The following is a 21,535-nucleotide window of genomic DNA, read 5'->3' on the forward strand; positions in this document are numbered from 1 at the left end:
ATAGCGCACTGATCGAACTGATTGAAAAACTAGTCCAATAGACCAGTGATGGGCAAAAGAAAGAAAGTAACGGCTTGAGAACATTCATTGAGTTTGTGTATATTTCATTTCTATATCGAAACCGATTTATTCACAAAATATATACAAATTTTGTCAATCAATAGTAGCAGGGAGTAAGAAGTGATTTTTTAGAAGTATGGATGTTCCATCGTCACAAGTGTAACAATTGTACGCAATATTTCTTTGTTGAAACATTCTGATAAAACTACACTGAAGGAAAAATACTGGTAAAATCAACAATAAATAGGGGTCAATTCATCCGAAATTTCTGTTAATTTTTATCCATCGCAACAAGATGTTGAATCAACTGCGCACAAATCGTTGATTCGTAATTGACCGTTTTAGTAGTCAAATAAACAAAAAGAAAAAACAAAAAGTTGTTGCGACAGCTTTGTACGCCAGCTTCTCATCCAATGTGCGTCGTGCTACTCTTAATTTTCCCTACAAATTGGCCGGACGGGACCTACATCTGCGAGGCAGATGAGTTTTCACTGAGACCTTTTCATGGCAGAAATACACTCGGAGCGCTTGCCAAACACTACCGAGGGGCCACGCCGCTTAGAAAAATTGTCTTCTAATTGAAAAACCTTGTTTCTAAAATTTTGATGCTGCTTTGCTCGGGTGCGAACCCAGGGCATAAGGTGTGGCAGGCGGAGCACGCTACCATCACACCACGATGCCACTTACTAACCGAACGTCAATTGGGCTTACATCAAATATGCTGGCACACATTAAACATTATACACTTTATTATTTTGTTTTATTAAACGCATTTTCACCAAATTTTATAGTTTATAATTTATTTAATTTATAGTCTTGAACTTCGCTTTGCAAATAGAAATGAAAATAGTAGTCACAAAACTGATTCTCAATTCTTTCAGTTCATTCTCAATTTCTTCTCTCGCATGTAGTTGCCACACTTGATTGTTTCGAACAAAACTTGTATAAATGTTTGACATAACATTTTAAATAGAGAACTTGTAAGTTAAAAAAAATTAAAGAATCAAATCGCAGGAAGGTAATTCACCACTGGAGTAACTTTACATGTAATTCGGCAAGTTTAATTTTCGTAACACTTTAAGTTGAAACGATTCCAAAACAACTCAAAATTTTATGTTCTCGGAAACATCGACATTAACGGATGTTTTTTATTATCTTATTAAATTCGTTCGCGTGAGTGAAAATTCGTAAAAACTTGCACAAAATGTTACTAACTTTGGAAAAATCCTGTTCGTTCAAACAAAACTTTTGCAACAAAGGGGCGCAATTTTGCATTTCGCTTGGAGGAGAAGTTGCAAAATTGTACCCGATAAATAGGTGTCCCGGTATCTTATAATTTTTTGCACAGTAAATTCCAAAAAGGGTTTTTCGTTTTGTATTCATAACTTAAAAACTAGTTTTTTTTTTTTGTTTTCCCATTTTGTGTGTTTTTTCGATTTGGTGGTTTTCTTATTTTGGTATTTTTTTTTTAAACAAGTGGCACCATCGTCATATGTACAAAGTAGAGAGCGCAGTGAGCGTAAAATTCTCTTTGAAATTTGCTCATGTATTGACTGTTGATCGCTTTTGAAAGACCAGTGAGATCAGTTGTGCTAACAGAAAAATCAGTTATATTGACCAGGAATCTGTCAATTTTACAGAATTTTGTTAACTTAATAGCGACAATTTCTCTTCTGTTGAAATGACTAAACTAACTTGTTCGTTTGGCAAAGAACTCGGTCGAATTAACCGTAATTGGATCAATTTCACCGAATCTCCGTTAAGTCAAGAACAAGAGAACCGATTTGTTTATTTTACTAGCACCATTTCTTTCAGTGTATCTCGGGAATTCTGGTTGCAATACATAGGCTGTGATACTTAATATTCAATAATTACTAGTATGTAAAAAAAAGTCATAATATCAGATATATGCAAATTATAATAAGTTTTATATATATATATATATATCATGGGTGGGACAAAATCGAAATTGTGAAGTTATATATTTTAAAACTATGCGAATATATGTATAAGAACATTTGCAAAATCAAATTTCGTAAAAATAATTAATTTTTCTTACACGGTGTGTTTATTTGTAGCTATAATTAAAAATATAAGTTTCACAATATCTTGGTTGATTGTGGCGATGTTATTGGTTTGCATAAGCTTGTGTTAAATGCATCTAATGTCAATGTGCCGCGGCCTTAACACGTGTGTGAATATGTATGTAACAAATATATATATAGGAAGCATGCGTATTTATGTATTCACATATTTACATATATATAACAACATACTTTCGTACAAAGCTGTCGATGGTAATCCGGAACAAGTTTTGTTTATTTGAATTCAGATTTAACTTATTATTATTTTAATTAATATTACTAAATATTGTTTGTAAATATTGTTTTGAATGTATTACTAAATATAGCAATAAAATCATTAGAAATGAAATGTACTTATATGTAATTTATACAAATAAAAAAAAAAAACTAAGTAAGTTTGCGACTTTTATTTTTCCACAGGTATTAGCGTCATATGAACAGAAAAGAGAAATATCCGTTGTTTCAATAGATTTCACTGGTAGTGTCATTTCGACAATAAGCTCTGTTAATTTAAAAGTTTGCGCTGGTTATTCTAATTAACAAAAATCTCTGTAATTTCTACTTCTTTCGCTGTTAGTCTCATCTTAACATTAAATCGGTTAATTTAACAGTTTGCACTGGTAATTTTAAAAGAACAGAAAAATCTAATTAATTAATATTAGCAGTTTTGATTATTATTCTTAGAGCGTCAGTAATAATTGTTAATTCAACAAAACTATGGGTAAAGTATAATGAAACAACTTTTTTTGTTTATTTGACTACTAAAACGACCAATTACGAATCAACGATTTGTGCGCAGTTGATTCAACATCTTGTTGCGATGGATAAAAATTTAGAGAAATTTCGGTTGAATTGACCCGTATTTCGGTTGATTTTAACAGTATTTTTCTTTCAGTGCACGCTGTTTTGCAGTAATGCCAGTATTTTTCGTTCATTATTGTTTTAAACTTATTTTGAAAATAATTTTTAACTTTTTAGTTCGATATTATTTAAATGCGTGTTTTTTTAGTTTTTTTTTAGTTCTTTAAACTATATTTATTTGTTTGTAACTCTCCTTTGCGCGCCTAGCCTAGAGAATTACAAATAAACATACAAGTGAAGCTAATATAAGCGTGCTCAAAATAAGACTAGTTCTCTAAAGAAACTATTATTTATTTTCCTTAACGGAAATAATATATAAAGTATTTTTTGAATAAATAATTTAAACAAATTAGCATTGCAAATGTGAAGTTTTCGAGTTTGCATAATGAATTGATATCTAAATCAAATATCCGAGTTCTGAGAAAAACTTTGATTTAATTGCATGTTTTCTAATTCACAAAATCAAATAAAACTCGCCGCAAAAAATCTAATTTAGCAAATGAAAACACGTACTCTGACAAAAATAACAACTTCTTATTCATTCCATAGAGAGCAGTATACGCGCACACACACTAACACTTGTAATAGCCGTGTTTTTTTACATCTATAGACGTTCACGCTTAAACTTTATATGGACTGCTAAGCGTCAAACTTTAAATAGACCTCTGAAATTGACGCGTATAAAATTTGTACTACCAAATTTCAATAAGCATTATACTCAGATGTAACTGAAATATGTGTCTGTGTTTCACCCTCTACACTAATTCTATGTATTCTATACGTTAGGTACACCCTGTTTTGTAGCTAGTTATTTAACCACTGCCGCTAGATGGGTCTCCTAAGCATTATCTAAGCGAGGATAGGCGTTGTTTTACGGACAAAAGTAAACGTATAGGGGTGCAAAAAAAAAACACGGATAATATTTTGCTAACCAAGAAATTATTTTGAACATAACTACCGACTACAGGAAACAAAAATGGCAAAAACAACATTGTTATAATGTAAGATCAACATCCTGTAAAATTACTTACAAACCAACTGATTGCCAGCTATTATTGCATTTTGCTGCAACAATAGAAATTCGGTAGACAACAGCAGCATCTGCAACTACAGGCAAAAACTTTATTTGGTGGTTTATGTCACAACTTGCCACAAATGTGTTCCATGAGCAAGTAAGTAAATAAGTTTATACGCGCCAAAAGTTAGCACCACATAGCAAGTATGTATGTATGTATGTCTGTATGAATGTAGCAAGCAACAATGCCAAAACATTCGCTCCAAAGTATTCATACGCACAGATGCAACTTTAAAAAGCAATTTACGACAAACTGCATACAGAAACAATTTCGTTTATTTTTTTTTTTTTTTTTCATTTTAAAAATGAAAAATTGACGAGTCGAAAAACACAAAAACATGAACTGAGGCCATACGAGAAAATTGGTTGCAATGAAAGTTTGCTCTTTATAAAATCTAAGTTATGCATAAATCAAGGAAAAATTATTTGCATTTTGCTTTATATCAGCAATAGTTTTGAATAAACTATCTTTTTTATAACCAGTCAATAAATTTAAGATATCTCAAATTGAGTAAGTAAGGACGTAGATGTATGCATGCAGTGATTTATGCTGATATTTTCTGTTCAGAGATATTCTATAAGAATCTTTGTAATTGGCGATTTAAAAAAAATCAGTGTTTTATATTATTGTTATTTGTTTATGTATTCTCGTTGTTTGCCACATTTAACATTAAACTCATATATTTTTATTCGCTGCGAATAATTTAGCCCAACTTTTTTTTTTGAATTTTTGTTTTAGCATTCATTACTTTTATCTAATCGTTTTTTTTTTTAACTTTCATGTTTTGTATTTCTCTTTTCGTTAACTTTTTATTCATTTTTAATTTTTTAAATTTTTTTTTAAATTTTTAATTTTCACATTTAATTTTTTTATTTTTACCTCTATATTAAGTCGCTTTCATGTTTGTCCCCCCATTTCCATACGAATTTTTGACCCACGGAAAAGTCTTTTTCGGTAACTTCCCGTTGAGCTAGACACTTAATACTTAGAACATAGTTCAGATCTGAGAGACATTACAATGCAAGTGAAAAAAACATCCGCCAGGTGGCGCACGGATCGAGATATACAGAAAATTTATTTTAAAATGGAAATTTTGTGATCGACTTTTAACTAACTTCTCGGTTATCCAGAGACTTGAAACTTAGCACATAGTTTACAAGTCGATGGCACTACAATTCATGGAAAACAAAATACCGCCAGGTGGCAGACGAATCCAGATAAACGAAAATCCCTGAAAAAACGCAGGGAATCTTGCAATCGATTTTTGAGTAACTTCCCGGTGAGCTGGAGATATGAAACTTGAGCCGTAAGTCAGAACCCGGTGACAATGCAATCTTTTATCAAAAACATTCCGCTAGGTGGCGCATGGATCGAGATATTAGGAAAATTAATTTTAATTTGAGAATCTTTCAATATATTTTTAACTAACTTCCCGGTAACCTAGAGACTTGTAACTTAGCACATAGTTCGAGACCCGGTGACAATACAATTTATAGACAACAAACAAAACCGCTAGGTGGCGTGCTAATTGAGATAACTACAAATCCTTGAGAAAGGAGGGTAATGTCGCGATCGATTTTTGAGTAACTTGCCGATGAGCTAGAGACTTGAAACTTGTGTCGTGGGTCATAACCCGGTGACAATGCAACATTTGATCAAAAAAATTCGCTATGTGGCGCATGGATCGAGATAGTAAGAAAACAAATTTTAATTTGGGAATCTTTCGATCCATTTTTAGCTAACTTCCCGTTTACCTAGAGACTTGTAACTTAGCACATAGTTCGAGACCCGGTGAAAATACCATTTATACACAACAAACAAAACCGCTAGGTTGTGTGCTAATTGAGATAACTACAAATCCCTGAAAAAGGAGGGTAATGTTACGATCGATTTTTGAGTAACTTGCCGATGAGCTAGAGACTTGAAACTTGGGCCGTGGGTCTGACCCGGTGACAATGCAACATTTGATCAAAAAAATTCCGCTCACTCAATTCCACATGGATCGAGATATTAGGAAAATTAATTTTAATTTGGGAATCTTTCAATCCATTTTTAACTAACTTCCAGGTTACCTAGTTGTAAGTTAGCATATGGTTCGAGACCCGGTGACAAAACAATTTATAGAAAACAAAGTTACGCTAGGTGGTGCGCTAGTAAATCCTTTAAAAACGGTCTTGCGATCAATTTTCGAGTAACTTCCCGATGAGCTAGAGACATGAAACTTGAGCCGTAAGTCAGAACCCGGTGACAGTGCAATATTTTATCAAAAAAGTTCCGCTAGGTGGCGCATGGATCGAGATGTAGAGAAATCTAGCTTTAAATTTAAATCTAACTCCCTGGATATCTAGAGACTTGAAACCTGAAATATAGTTTAAAACTCAGTGACAGTGCAATGTTTGATCAAAAAATTTGAGCCACGTAACGCACAAGTCGAACTATTTAGAAGATTAGGTCATACCTTCTTGGCTAGTCTCCTGAGTGTTGCAGGCGTTGTAGAATTCCACCTCGTTGAAGGCCCAACTCAATGCACGTCCTTGCATTCTGTTAGGCGTGCGCGACTTTCAACACGATTCTTTTAGACTTTCAGGCGTATGCGAATTTCACCACGATTTTCAGCTGTGCAAATTCAGTAGCTGACAAACGAGGTGGAATTCTCTTGTTATAATGCGAGGTGGAATTCTGTTGTTTTCGCCAGTGTTGTCAGCGAAATTCCACTAATTCTCTAAAATTTTGCTATTTTGAACAAAAAAATAAAGATACGAATTTTCACTTAAGAATTACTTAATTTACTAATCAAAGTTGCAATTTTTTGTAGGCAGTACTAAAAAATTGAAAATAAAAAGATGATAAAAAAAATGTAAAGACTACCTTTATATAAATGGACAAAAAAATAGAAGGCAATTTTTCCTTTAATACAGACATAGTCGTGTTGAATTTTGACTAAAAAACTTTAACAATAGCTCTTGTAAAAGAATTTTGGGATTTAAAATTATAGAGGTAGAGCGCGTGTTTAAATTTTAAATAAACAATTAGTTAATCACAAGTACATGGTTTGCCTTAAATTGAATTGCGCTCCACCTTTATAGTTTTAAATCCCAAAATTCTTTTACAAGAGCTATTGTTAAAGTTTTTTAGTCAAAATTCAACAAGACTATGTCTGTATTAAAGGAAAAATTGCCTTCTATTTTATGGTCCATTTATATAAAGGTAGTCCTTAAAAATTTTTTTATCATCTTTTTTTTTCAATTTTATTATTTTTTTATTTTTTTTTTTCTATATTTTTTTTTTCTTTTTTTAGCTTTTTTTTTTTTGTTTCTTTAATATTTCTTTTCTATATTTATATTTGAATGCTTCGCCTAGTTCTGTGTATTTTATTTTTAAATAGATATGTGTTTTAAGAAAATAAATTTTGTATTTGTTTAGTATTGTCGAGCAGAGCAACATCACATATTTATAAACAAGTTTTTTCAATAAGAAAAAAGTTTTTATAAGCGGGATCGCCTCTCGGCAGTGATTTGGCAAGCACTCCAAGTGGGTTTCTGCCCTGAAAAGCTTCTCAGTGAAAACTTATATGCATTGCAGATACCGTTCGGTGTCGGCGCAAAACATGTACATAGGTCCCGTCCCGCCAATTCGTAGGAGAAAATTTAAAAGGAGTACGACTCAAATTGGAAGAGATTTCGGCTTAAATCTCTTCGGAGGATATCGCAGGTTGCATTTATTTTTTACATTTTTTTTTAGTATTTTTTTTTTACATTTTTATACTCAGCTGAGCAGAGCTCACAGAGTATATTAACTTTGTTCGCATAATGGTAATCCGTAACGGCATAAACTAATCGAGATAGATATAGACTTCTATATATCAAAATGATCTGGGTGAAAAAAGAAATTTATTTAGCCATGTCCGTCCGTCCGTCTGTCCCTCCGTCTATAAATACGATAACTTGAGTAAATTTTGAGGTATCTTGATGAAACTTGGTATGTAGGTTCCTGGGCGCTCATATCAGATTGCTATTTAAAATGAACGAAATCGGACTACAACCACGCCCACTTTTTCGATATCGAAAATTTCGAAAAACCGAAAAAGTGCGATAATTCATTACCAAAGATGGATAAAGCGATGAAACTTGGTAGGTGCGTTGACCTTATGATGCAAAATAGAAAATTAGTAAATATTTGCACAATGGGCGTGGCACCGCCCACTTTTAAAAGAAGGCAATTTAAAAGTTTTGCAAGCTGTAATTTGCCAGTCCTTGAAGATATGATGATGAAATTTGGCACGCACGTTACCCCTATTACTATATGTGTGCTTAATAAAAATTAGCAAAATCGGATGACGAACACGCCCACTTAAAAAAAAAAAATTTGTTTTTAAGTCAAATTTTAACAAAAAAATTTAAATCTTTACAGTATATAAGTAAATTATGCCAACATTCAACTCCAGTAATGATATGGTGCAACAAAATACAAAAATAAAAGAAAATTTCAAAAAGTGCGTGCCTCCGCCCTTTTTAATTTAATTGTTCTAGAATACTTTTGATGCCATAAGTCTCCAAAGCTCTCAGCTGAGTATGTAATGTTCGGTTACACCCGAACTTAACCTTCCTTACTTGTTTTTTTTATTTAATACTTCACTCTGAAGTCTTTAAAATATAAGCGAATATACTCAATCTGTGGTCAAAAATATATGAATAATTTTTGTAATGATTTTTTTTATATACATAAATAACTTGCCGGAAAAGTTTTCCAGCGTACTTGCACAAGCTTGCATCTAACACAAACAGCGAAATTAAGATAAAATTGCAACAGCTATTGCGACAAGCCACCATCCACTAAAACGTGGCTGATATGCGGTCGTGGAGTGAGAGAAACCTAAATAGTAGTTGCTTAACAAAGCAGCAGTTTCTTATAGAGGAATAAACAAGAATATAAAAATAAACATAAATACACAAACTAGCTACAGATTGAAAAAATACATTACAATTGCCTAAGGTAATAATCTGATTTATTTTCTTTGTTATTTTCTAACTTGAACTTTGGTAATTGAGAAAAACTTTCATCTTGTTCTTAATATGTCTGACTTTGCAACTTTTACGAAACTTTTCCTCATCAATTTGGGTATCTTATTTTTTGTTTCTCCTCAAACAAAGTCCTTGAAATCTTTGTTTTACTAAAATGATTATCGTCACATTTGGGTGCGTTGAAGCGCTGCCTACTAATGCGAATTAAATAAATGCGACTTTTTTCTTGTTATACCTTTCATGAAAATGAAATGGTATATTAATTTCGTCACAAAACCCAAAATTGTAAGTCCTTAAAGGAACATAGATAGACCCACCATTAAGTATACCGAAATAATCAGGTTGAAGAGCTGAGTTGATTTAGCCATATCCGTCTGTCCGTCTGTCCGTCTGTCTGTTTGTATGCAAACTAGTCCTTCAATTTTTGAGATCTCTTGATAAATTTGGTGAGCGGGTGTATTTGGGTGTCCGATTAGACATTTGTCGGAACCGGCCGGATCGGACCACTATAGCATATATCCTCCATACAACCGATTTTTCAGAAAAAGAGGATTTTTGCAATATCTTACTCAATTTAACAGACTGAAGCTTCAAACTTCACCATATAATTTCGTATATTGCACATATTGTTGCCTGAAAAAATTGATGAGATCGGTCCTATATATAGTATATATCCCCCACAACCGATTGTTCAGATAAGAAACTTTTCGTAATTGCTGCCCTATTTTAAGAGCTAGAGGCTTCAAATTTCAATGAATGCTTACGTATATAGCATATATTGTTGTCTGAAAAAATCATAAAGATCGGTGGTATATATAGTATATATATGGTGGTATATATAGTATATATATATTTTTTCGCAATTTTAGCCCCATTTTAACAGCTAGAAGCTTCAAATTTCACCGAATGCTTACATATATAGCATATATTGTTGTCTGAAAAAACCATAGAGATCGGTTGTATATATAGTATATATCTCATACAACCGATTGTTCAGATAAGAAACTTTTCGCAATTTCTACCCCATTTTAACAGCTATAAGCTTCATATATCACCGATTGCTTACGTATATAGTATATATTGTTGTGTCAAAAAATCATAGAGATCGGTGATATATATAATATATATATGATGGTATATATAGTATATATATATATAGTATATATATATATATTTTTGCGATTTCGGCCCCATTTTAACAGCTAGAAGCTTCAAATTTCACCAAATGCTTACGTGTATAGCATATATTGATGTCTGAAAAAATCATTGAGATCGGTGGTATACATAGTATATATCTCATACAACCGATTGTTCAGATAAGAAACTTTGCGCAATTTCTTCCCCATTTTAACAGCTAGAAGCTTCAAATTTCACCAAATGCTTACGTATAAAGCATATATTTTTGTCTGAAAAAATCATAGAGATCGGTGGCATATATATTATATACTTCATATAAACTCTCATTTTTGCCCCTATTTTACGGATAGAAGCTTCAAAATTCATCAAATTTCATCAAATAATTACGTTTACGTCATATATTGTTGAAATACGTGATTCGTAGTCATAGTTTTTACACGCAGACCACAAAAAACCTGAAACTTTGCATCCTCACACAAAGTAACTACCTAATTTTTATTTTATATTTATCTTAAAAATCGTTTAGGTATGTAGATCTGTTCACTACATATTTCTTATCTTATACATCCGATTATTCGGAGATTACGAATGGGATAAGATTATTGCTAAGCCCCATTCATGAAATGTATGAAGTCTTCGGCACAGCCGAAGACAGTCCCGTCCTTACTTGTTTTTTTAGTTAGTTTCGTATTTAAGAGTTCAGCGCATGACTAGCAAAAATTATCGTTTAAAGCGTTAATGATCATTTGCATCAGTGACAGAGAAATTTTTCAAAAGCGTCAAAATTAAAAAAACATTTAATGTTTAATTCATGGCATGTGATTTCCAAATTCAAAAAAGATTTAGTGAAAAAAATAAATAAAACATATTCAGTATAGCAGAAAATCGATTTTTTTTAAATCTATAAAAAATATTAAATTTACCAGACCAAATTTATTTGTTGAAATCTGTTAGTTTACTTCATCATATTGGGGCAGTGTCGCGTTAAATAAGATTGTTTTACTTGTGTGGCAAAAACAAATTTGGCGCGGTTTTGTCTGCCTTGGCGAGGACTATGAAAAATTCAGTACAAAGTACTTGTTAGCATGTCTGTGTGGTATAATGGCAGTGGCATGGCTAACGATACAGAAGCACAGTGTTCGATTTGGCGTCGTTAGCGGGGGGAAAGTAATGACTTCCAAAGTGAATTAATGAAACTTGGGAGAAAAGATTGTTGCTACGAGGCATCGGGAATGTGATATAAAAAAAAATTCTTCGAAATCTAATAAAATTTAAAAAAGTACAAGGCGCAATAACCTCAAAAGAGATTTTAGGCCGAGCTTCAATTCCAATTTGCTTCGCGCTACTTTTAATTTTTCTACGCGACGCGGCCTACATGTTTTACGCCGACCCAGAACGGCATCAGCAAGTCAGATGAGTTTTCACTGAGAAGCTTTTCATGGCAGAGTTTGCCAAACCTAAGCAACTTGTAATTGAGCGAGAAGTGAGTGAGCATGCAGAAAAAAGCAGAAAAATTTCCGCTAGGTATTGCATGAGTCGGGATAATTGGAAAATTCATAAGAGGTTAAGAATCTCTAAATCGCGTTTGATTAACACCTAGTGTTATCGATTTTCGACTTTGTACGGTTAAAAATCGAATTGTAATATTCGAATAATTGGTTTGTCTAGATTATCCGCATAATCGCAACTGAAAAATTATTCAAATACCATACAAAAATCGACCGTTCGGCTTTAACAAGCGGTATTGTTACAAAAAAAGCAATTTTTTGTTCTTTTTCCTTTTTGGAAAAACTACTCCAAAAATTAAGCTGAGTTTGGAGCTGTGCTCCATTTGTAGCACTTTTTCCAGTTTTCAATGTTTTCGAATGCATATTAGAGCGACAGAAACCTATATCACGGGGAGCGGCGTGTTTAATAGCCAGCAACATGTAGCCAATTTCTTTTGTTTCATATAATGGCTTTAGTTAGTTCAGGAGACTTTAGTTGAACCCTGGTTTTAAGTTCTTTCTGAGCAAAGCATTCGAATACGAGCTAATATACAATGATATAAAACAAATATTTTTTAACGTGCTGGCTGATGCAGTAAGTGCTTCCATTACTGTAGATGAATGTACTTCAGGAAGTCAACTTTCAAATAATCGTTCAACAGCGATTATTTGAATAATCGGCAACGCACGATCGAATATTAGGGCATTCGCGTGGTTCGAACATTTCATTTATCAAATGTCACGAATTGTAGTAACTACCGGATTTTAAATTTGGTTCAGTAGTTATTGACAGTTTTACACTACAGCAGGGAGCACAAAAATCGCATTGGTAATTTCTATTCAACTTCTTCAATTCTTATTTTTCATTTTTGATAGTTTAAGAAGAAACTACCACATAACTTTTAACTGAAACTATGTAAAACAATTATATAAAATTTTTCGAAAATTCGGTACAATATTACAAAAATTTCGAGCTTTTTATTAAGAGTTTTCTGAATTTTTTTTTTTTTTTTTTTTTTTTTTTGAGGGTATGCAGTATTGTAGCCCAATTAATATTAGTCTCACAAAATACATGTAGTAGGTCTCTCAAACTTCGCATTGATTGATGACAGTTTTTTTCCCAAGGGTGTTTTAGATATTCCTCCAAAAATGTTCACACAATTACTTTTTATATTAACTTCGTTACACTAAAATTGATTCGAGTTTTTTCGAAAACGTTTTCCACATTTGGTTGCATAGTTTCTGTTACAAAAAGTTTCAGCTTAATTTAGAAAATAAAAAAGTAAAAATTTAGTTGACGAAATTTGAAAAAATTGCCACTGCTATTTTTCTTTCCGCTGCTGTAAGTAAGGGGGGCAATATTGAATTTATTTGCAGATTGGTAAGTATAGATTTACCAGTTTCATTGAATCCCTTGGATGGGCAATTGGCTGTTGATATATTGGAACGACTTTTCGTCATCGCTTTTCCATCTCTATAGGACCATTACTAAACACCTACAGAAGAAGAAACAAGCAATATCAGAAACTTGACGAACTCAGGCCATTCGGCTTGCTTTCTTTCCGAAGCTGCGCGACATTCCTTATAGGACCAGAAGTTTTCCGAGTTCGCAAAGCATCGTGTGTTAATTCTGCATTAGTAGTATGTAGCCGGTGTCAAGTATGTGCTCTACCAGCTGAGTTATGTATATCGTTAAATTTGTTGGACGGTATACATGTAGCTCTGGAAATAAACCAAAAGCTAATCAATCATTGCAAATATTCGTTCGTTCGAAACAATCACAATGCAAACCACAAATAAAATTCAATTGAGAATGTATCAGTCGATGACTTTTGTCAGTTCTCTTTACTCTCTACTGCTCTTTTGTACGCATGGCTACTATGAATGACCGATTTTGCCTGCAAGTAGATTTTATTCTTTGTATGTTTTAACACCAGTTTCTTTTGAGTCATCTGACTACCAACTGTCATAATAGAGAAAAGAGTAAAACAAGTATTGAGAGACAGTTCACTCATACTCATACTTGTAATCACTCACGGAGTGATATCAGAATATGTTTATATGCTTGCTAAGGCGTATACGCAACTATTAAAATATGTGAGATCAGTGATGATAATCATTGTACATTTGTACTTTTTTTGGTACATTTCGCTTCCCGAAAGTACGTTGGTACTACATTGACATATTTGGTACATTTTTGTAAAATACAGCACTACACTTCAAGCCATTTACAAAGCAGCTCTGAATGTACAAAAAAAATTTTAATTTTACAAAGAAAACAAATAGTTAAATTGTTTTGTTGCCGAACACAATTTGCCATTTGCAATTATGGATCATTTTAATATGCTTATGAAAAATAGCATTACTGATTCTAAAATTGTGAACAAGTTTTGCATCAATAGAATGAAAAAACACAAAATAATAACTCGAATAACAGGGCCAGAAAATTATAAATTCATAATTGCATTTTTGCAGAAGAATTATTACTCTCTAATAATAGATGAAGCGACTGATATATGTATATCAAAAAATTTGGCATTTTGATTCGAATTTTTGATAAAAAGTGCATTTATAGATTTGATACCTTTGTCCGATAGTAGCACGGAGGTTATTTTTAATGCCATTATTAACTCTTTGAAAGACCATTCAATGGCACTTGAAAAATGACTGGTTTCACTCCCGACAATTGCTCTGTTAAGATGGGAGCAATGGGAGTACAAGCAAGGCTGAAGCAAGTTGTTCCAAATCTGCATGTTAATAGATGTGTTTGTCACATTTTAAATTTAGCTTCAATGGCCGCTTGTGATGCATTTCTCAACAAAATTGATAAATTTTTAAAAGGCGTGAACTATAATTTTTATAACAGCCCCTTTAGGAGAGCAGACTTTCAGAGTTTTCAAAAACATTTCGGTACAGAAATGCATGTTATACTAAAGTACGCCCACACTAGGTGGCTTTCTAGACAATCAGTCATAGATAGAATTCTTGAGCAATGGGATGCCCTCATGTATTATTTAAATCTTTGTGTATTTAAAAATAAAAGCAGTAATCAAAATATTAATCTAATATCTAAAATTTCTCAAAGTCCAATTTATAAAGTATATTTTACATTTCTTTCGTATATTTTAAATGAAATAAATAATGTGAATATAGAAATGCAGTCTGAAGATATTCGCATCCATTTACTTATTACCAAATCAAAAATTTTATAAAAAATCTTATTTAGACTTCAGTCCTATTTGGATGTTAAATATTGATTCAGACGAAAATCACTTAACCCCAATGAAGTTTACTGCGGTGTTAATGTGGATATCATTCTATGAAAGAACCTCTTCGAAAAAGATGAAGTACACATATTTAAGAGCTGTGCTAAACAATGTTATGTACAATGTTGTAGTACCTTATTAAAGAGAGTAAATTTAAATGATAAAACTTTGTTGTGGTCTGCAAAGCTTTCACCAGAAAGTATTTTAAGCGGTGCAACAAATAGTATTGTGCGTTTAGTTTACTTATTTCCGAAATCTGAATTTGATAAAATAGAGAAAAATAGTTCTGAATTTAGAGCTTAAGCAGGGAATGAGAGCCTTCAAAAATTCAAGAATTTAAATATATGCAGCTTTTGGGAAGAATTAACATGCGTTAAAAATGAATTAAATCCGCAAATGTTGTCCAATATTTATAGAATAACTCAAAGCATATTGTCGATTCCACATTCATCCACAAACGTAGCAAGCATATTTTCTATACAAAATTTAATTAATACTAAGTGTAGAAATAGACTTCAAATAAACACAGTAGTTGTCATAATATAGATACGAAAATAAGCTTTTTCTCAACTGAGGTATTTAAAGAACTCAAAGAAGAAGAACTGTTAATGTAGTGAATGAAACATGAGTTATTAGTACAGATGTAGGCGACAATTTGTCAACTTTTATACCTGAATCTAAATCTTTTGTACCTATAATGTTTTTATGAAATGTTTTTGCATTGAATGCAGCTGTTATATTTTTTTTTAATACTAATTTTATGTTCCTTACTGGTACTCAATAAAGATATGTTTTTATATATGTACATAATTGTACGCTTCAATCGATAAACTTCTTTTATTATTTTTACTGGAGAAGTATTTCTTCATAAATCATAGTTCCCTGTTATACTACCTTTAATTTTTGTTTGAAAGTTTCCTGACTAAAAACAGTTTTTGGATATAGAAGCAGGATATAACTCTAGTTTGGTTCAAATTCGCATCCGAAGACTTTTGGTACATTTTTGGCTGATTTGGTACATTTTATTCCTCGTTTGGTACAAAATGAAAAAAATCCATTTATCATCCCTGTGTGAGATGCATTAATGACCTAAAATCAAAAGAAAAACTCTTGTAAAGCAATGCCATGTATCTGTAGAAAAATTTCACTGACTGCAAGTTTTTCTACTGAATATAGCGCGGCACTTGACGAATTCAGACATAATTCTTTTATAAAAACAAATTCTACCATATACAGCAGTGAGAACGAAAACAGCTTTGGCAATTTTTTATTCTTTTACTTTTACTTTGGGAATTATGACAAGCTTCCATGAATATCTTAACTAAAACAACCATAATGCGTTTCGAAAATTTCGGAAACTCGGTACAATTTTACAAGGTTTCGAACTTTTTATTTAGAGTTTTCTGAATATTTTTGATTATGCAGTTTTTTAGTCCCCTAAATTTTATTATAAGTACAAGTTATAAATTTCGAAAAAAAAATACTCGTCAAATTCTTTTATGAAGGGCACATATGTGGCATATATGTATATGGCAGAAAATCTAAATCTTCAAAAACCAGTACGAATTTTGAGCGACCTATTATATGTACTGTTAAACCTACATTGATGGGGCTACGAAACTGCATACTTAAAAAAATCTATACAACTCTTAACTAAAAAGTGCGAAATTTTCTTAAAATTTTTTCGAATATTTTCAAAAGCAGTTGGATATTGGTTTGCATATTTTCAGTAAAAAAAATATAGAAGTGTATTATGTTTTTCCGAATTTTCGAGTTTTTCGTAAATTTTTTTTAGTTTCAATTGCAAAACTAATAAAAAATTTGCTTAAGTTCGAGATTTTTGCAACATTTTTCGAATTTTTTGGAAAACGTTTTTGAGAGTGGTTTGCGCAGTTGCAGGCGCAAAATGCATAGGAATTTTTTCTTAAGATCGAAATTTTGATTTCGTTGGCATAGTTTAAGTTTGAAATTTACAGAATTTTTTCCTAAGCTCGCACTTTTCAAAATTTTTCGTAAACAGTTTTGAAATTGCACAACTCCGGTTGCAAATTCATGAAAGTTTTTTCTTAAATGATCGAAAATCAAAAGAAGAGAATTTAATTGACGAAATTTGATAAAAAATTCCTGCTCGCTGCTGTATGTTTATTGTTACAAAGATAAAGACACTTCCCGAAGATTTTGGGAGTGTTATCGATGTTGATGGTAAAGATGATAAAGTAACATGATACACCACGGGTACGAGAGGATAACAATTGGGTTGGAGAAGTTATAAATTACGCTGGCTTTCGCTTGAAAGTGTTGCGCTACGCAACTTCTTTAATCATTTGGGCATTTTAGTCGACTCATACGACAGGCATACCTAATTCGGGTATATTATAAGCCCCCTCACCCCGCTGGGGATTTCACGCGCTTCACTACTACGCTGCAGTCAAACCAACTAGTTGTATACTAGAAGAATACTAGTTTGCCAAAAATCTCAACTAGTATGAGTACTGTAATTTTTCCATATTAGCAACTGGTATTTTTAACACGGCGATGCCCTACGAAATATCAATTGCCAGCCTCTGCATCAGCATCATACCAATTGACAAACTAGTCATTATATACACCATAATCATACCAGATGACATACTAGTCAGTGTATTGAACATCACCATTTGGCATACTACTCAGTCTATGCATCAATGTAATAACAGTTGACATACTAGTCGATATTTGCATCAGCATCCTACTATTTAATATACTAGTCTCAGTTGGGTTGAAAAATTACTTGAAAATTGATAAATTAGCTCAAATTTATGTTATTCATTATATTTCATATATATAAAAGGTATGTATATATATACATATGTATATAACTTTAAAATTTATCACTTCAATACATTATACTTTCGAATAAATTTTAATAAAAATACGTACATATATATGAAAACTAAAAAGTAACGGAATAACACACGAATGTGACGCAATCTCAAGACGCAGGGAGGGCTAAGTTTATGGGTTCACCATGGCCAGAACATTTCCACATTAAATCCATCAAGCCAAGAGAACTGCTAGGGTTCATCATGGAAGTCGGATGGGATGAGGTGCTGACCAAAGGTCGCAGTGAAATTCTCAATAAATTATCTATCTATCTAACGGAGAAGGAACGAACCAGTAGTGGTTGACTGTGTAAAAATAGGCCAAGCTGCACTAGCGCCATCCTGTTATGAGTGTTAATGGAGTTCAGAATGGTGGTAGTGATATGCACTTTAGGAAGTCATGCTTATGGCTGGATAACCGAACAATTTCATTTAATTGAGGGAATCATAACGGCTTTAAACGTTTTCGTTACTGACGTTACTGGGTTTCCGGTCTTTCTCTGTTATTCTGGAAAGGCATAGGCTTTTAACGACAAGTAGAAAAAATGTCCTAGACTACTGATGCCCTCATGGCCAAGGTCTTTTGGCATCGGTATAGGTCTTCCGTCTGGGACTATTGATATGGAAGGCTAGCTTTGTCAACTGAAGTATGCATTGCAAATTGGCTACAGAAAGCACTCGCGCATTTCCTCGAGCCGACAGACGAAATTCTAGTCAAATGAATTATTTAAATACTAACCAGTATTAATAACACCACAAAATTATAGTCAATGAACTATTCAAAAGCTGACTAGTATGAATAAACCCACAAAACTAGAAAGTTTGCTGACTACTTTGGCTTTCGACTGCAGGGTAATGGAACGTATTGGCTTTCAACGCTAGCAACGGATATTTGGTAGAAGAGTTAGTCTGCCATGGGACGATATGTAAATGCATCATCTCATGAAGAACATCACAAAACATTTGTCCCCCCAACTTGTTGAATATGAAAGGCGATTTTCTTCTAATCCATTAAAAATCAACAAGAAAAAATAAACACCAAAAATTAAGTAGTAAACAATGAAAACACACACAATTGTTAGCGCCGGCGACAATGTTGGGAGAGCCCTCATAAGAGAGCCAACTACAAAATCACATGTGCGTTTAAGAAATAGAGATCTTAACTGGCTATATGTATGAGCTATATATGTGTCAATAATATTGAATACAGACAGAGTTGGGCAAAATATATTTGAATTACGAATAAATGATTTTTAATTTTTTCGTATGTTATTTGCAAATGCAAAAAAATGTCTTTATTTAAAGAAATATTATTTGAGTGACGAATAAAATATTTTGTTCCTTTTTCGCATAGTAAACAAATTTGGAAAGAAACACTTGTTTTCTTTTAGCTAACGTGCAAACGTTTTTGGTTCATAGTTAAATGAGTAGACTTTGAGTTTTCTTAAAAAAATTTTTGGAAAATTATTCAAAACAAGGCAGCCTATAAAATTGTTGTGATTGTAGCAGCATAAGTGTGACAAGAAAAAATTTTAATTTAGGTACATTCGATTATTGAATACAAAAACAAAAACGTTTAAACATCAATATATAGGCACTCTGATATTTGGAAATGTACCTCCTAGCCTTTTGTAGCAATATAGCAGTATTACATATATGATTATATACATATGTATCTATCAAAAATTAATTCAGTGATAATTTATTCATGAATAATTTAGCTATGAGCATTTTTTTTTTTCAACATATATGTAATACTCCTATATTGCTACAAAAGGCTAGGAGGTACATTTCCAAATATCAGAGTGCCGATATAGTGCTGCTTCAACGTTTTTGTTTTTGTATTCCACAATCGAATGTACCTAAATTAAATTTTTTTCTTTTCACACTTATGCTGCTACAATCACAAAAATTTTAGAGGCCGTCTTGTTTTGATTTCGAATTCAAAACACATTGCGAGCATTTTTTATTAGCAATATAGGAGTATTACATATATGGTTTTCAAGATACATTTTCATTCGAATGATTATCTAAATAAAAATGTATTCGAATAATGCCCAACTCTGTAAAAGATAAGTGTAGACAAATATTAAAGCTAACACATTGATTTATGACATGAATCGAAAAAAAATTCCTAGTCGGCATATATGTATGTAAGTATTAGGCGAATATCATCGCTCATTCAACATCGCGCACATGGGCTGCAATCTTTTATAATCGAGTTACAAAAAATGCGCGGTGGGTTGGGAAAAGTATACAATTCAAAAAGTTCCAATGAGATAATAAAAACAGTAGGATGCTGAAGAAGGTAAGCTTTTTTGGCAAGGCGCATGTGGAAACAAGGTAATAAAAGTAGACTTGGGAAGTGCATAACTATTTTAGGTCTAGTGTGACTTATTTTCTTCAAAACATGACATTCAGATATAGATCCTAGATCAAGTGTTATCATCGCTTTCAAAAACAATGTGTTCAGTATTCTCTTTTGGCAGCACGTGTATGGCTTCTTCACTGTCTAGTGGTAAAGAAGAATTTAAGCATTCACTTATCGTATTCCTCCATATTTTTTTATATCGCTTTATATTGTATCCTCCTAAAAAGACTTTTCATAATCACAGATCTGTGGTAAATATATGGTAGCAATGTATGCTCTAAAGAGCTTCATGTCATTTTTTTTTAATCTGGCTACTTTCTTAATATCATCTTTTGCGTGTCTATATAAAAAACCCACTCTGCAGAGTTTCACCGGGTACGCTTAGCTGTCTATGACTTTGTGTAGTGGAATCAGTTCCAGTAGGAGCATCCTCACAACTGTTGGACATTTGATGGCACCCACAAAACGTTGCTCTAGGTGCTAGACTACTAACTTCTATCACACGCCTGCCTATTTCAAGATTTAGCTAAATCCCAAGCCAGTGAAAGCTATCACTGTATAAAGTAAAGACTCATCTATCAGTGGTGATTGGTGTTCAGACGGTACATTGCCCATTACACGATAAGCCGTTCATCTTAATATACGATAACTTTTCTCCTGCTGCAGATGCATGGATCATGATAAGGTGTAGGAATATTTTGGTCTCGGCTCACTTGGACCTTCGGTGGTTATTTGGTGACACAGCGGGTCTTAGTGCTATCAAAGTAAGCTTCTGCTACCAGAAAAGCTGCGCCTTTAGCTTACCTAACCTTTTTCGCAGTCCCAAGTAATATCTATCTCATTTCACCCCATCTTATACAATCATTCTTTAGTTTTAGTCCTGCAGGTAGCTTTTAAGCCTCGTATAAGTTGAAAGAGACGGTGAGTAGAGCATGGCATATCGAGACATTATTTTTCAGAACTGTTATCCTTTCGGAATGGGATACATTTTAGGAACCGGGTACTTTTTATACCCGAGTACTTTTTCAGAACTAGGTTAGTTATGATAGTCCTACCAGGCAGTATAGATAAGGTCCTTTTGCGGATTCGGATACTTTTTTATAACCGGTTATTTTTGCAGAACTGGGTACTTTTTCCGGTCCGGATATTTTTTTTTTTTTTTTGGTTCGGGTACTTATTGAGAGTAGCTGGTAACTTTTCACAACCGGGTCCTTTTTTTGAACCGGATTGTTTTAAGAATCGGGTACTTTTTGGAAACAAAGTACGAACGCATTTAAATTGGTGGGATACATTAACATTAAATAAGCCAGT

The 21,535-nt window shown here is 32.8% G+C and overlaps 1 protein-coding gene across 26 annotated transcripts in view; it reads right to left on the bottom strand.

Annotated features, from left to right (window-relative positions):
• Positions 1-21,535, bottom strand: part of Trpm (transient receptor potential cation channel, subfamily M) — a 793,755-nt gene that overhangs the window by 385,750 nt on the left and 386,470 nt on the right. The gene's annotated exons all lie outside the window — the stretch shown is intronic.

Source organism: Eurosta solidaginis, chromosome 3, assembly GCF_040869045.1.
Source record: "Eurosta solidaginis isolate ZX-2024a chromosome 3, ASM4086904v1, whole genome shotgun sequence".
Taxonomy (NCBI): Eukaryota; Metazoa; Arthropoda; class Insecta; order Diptera; family Tephritidae; genus Eurosta; species Eurosta solidaginis.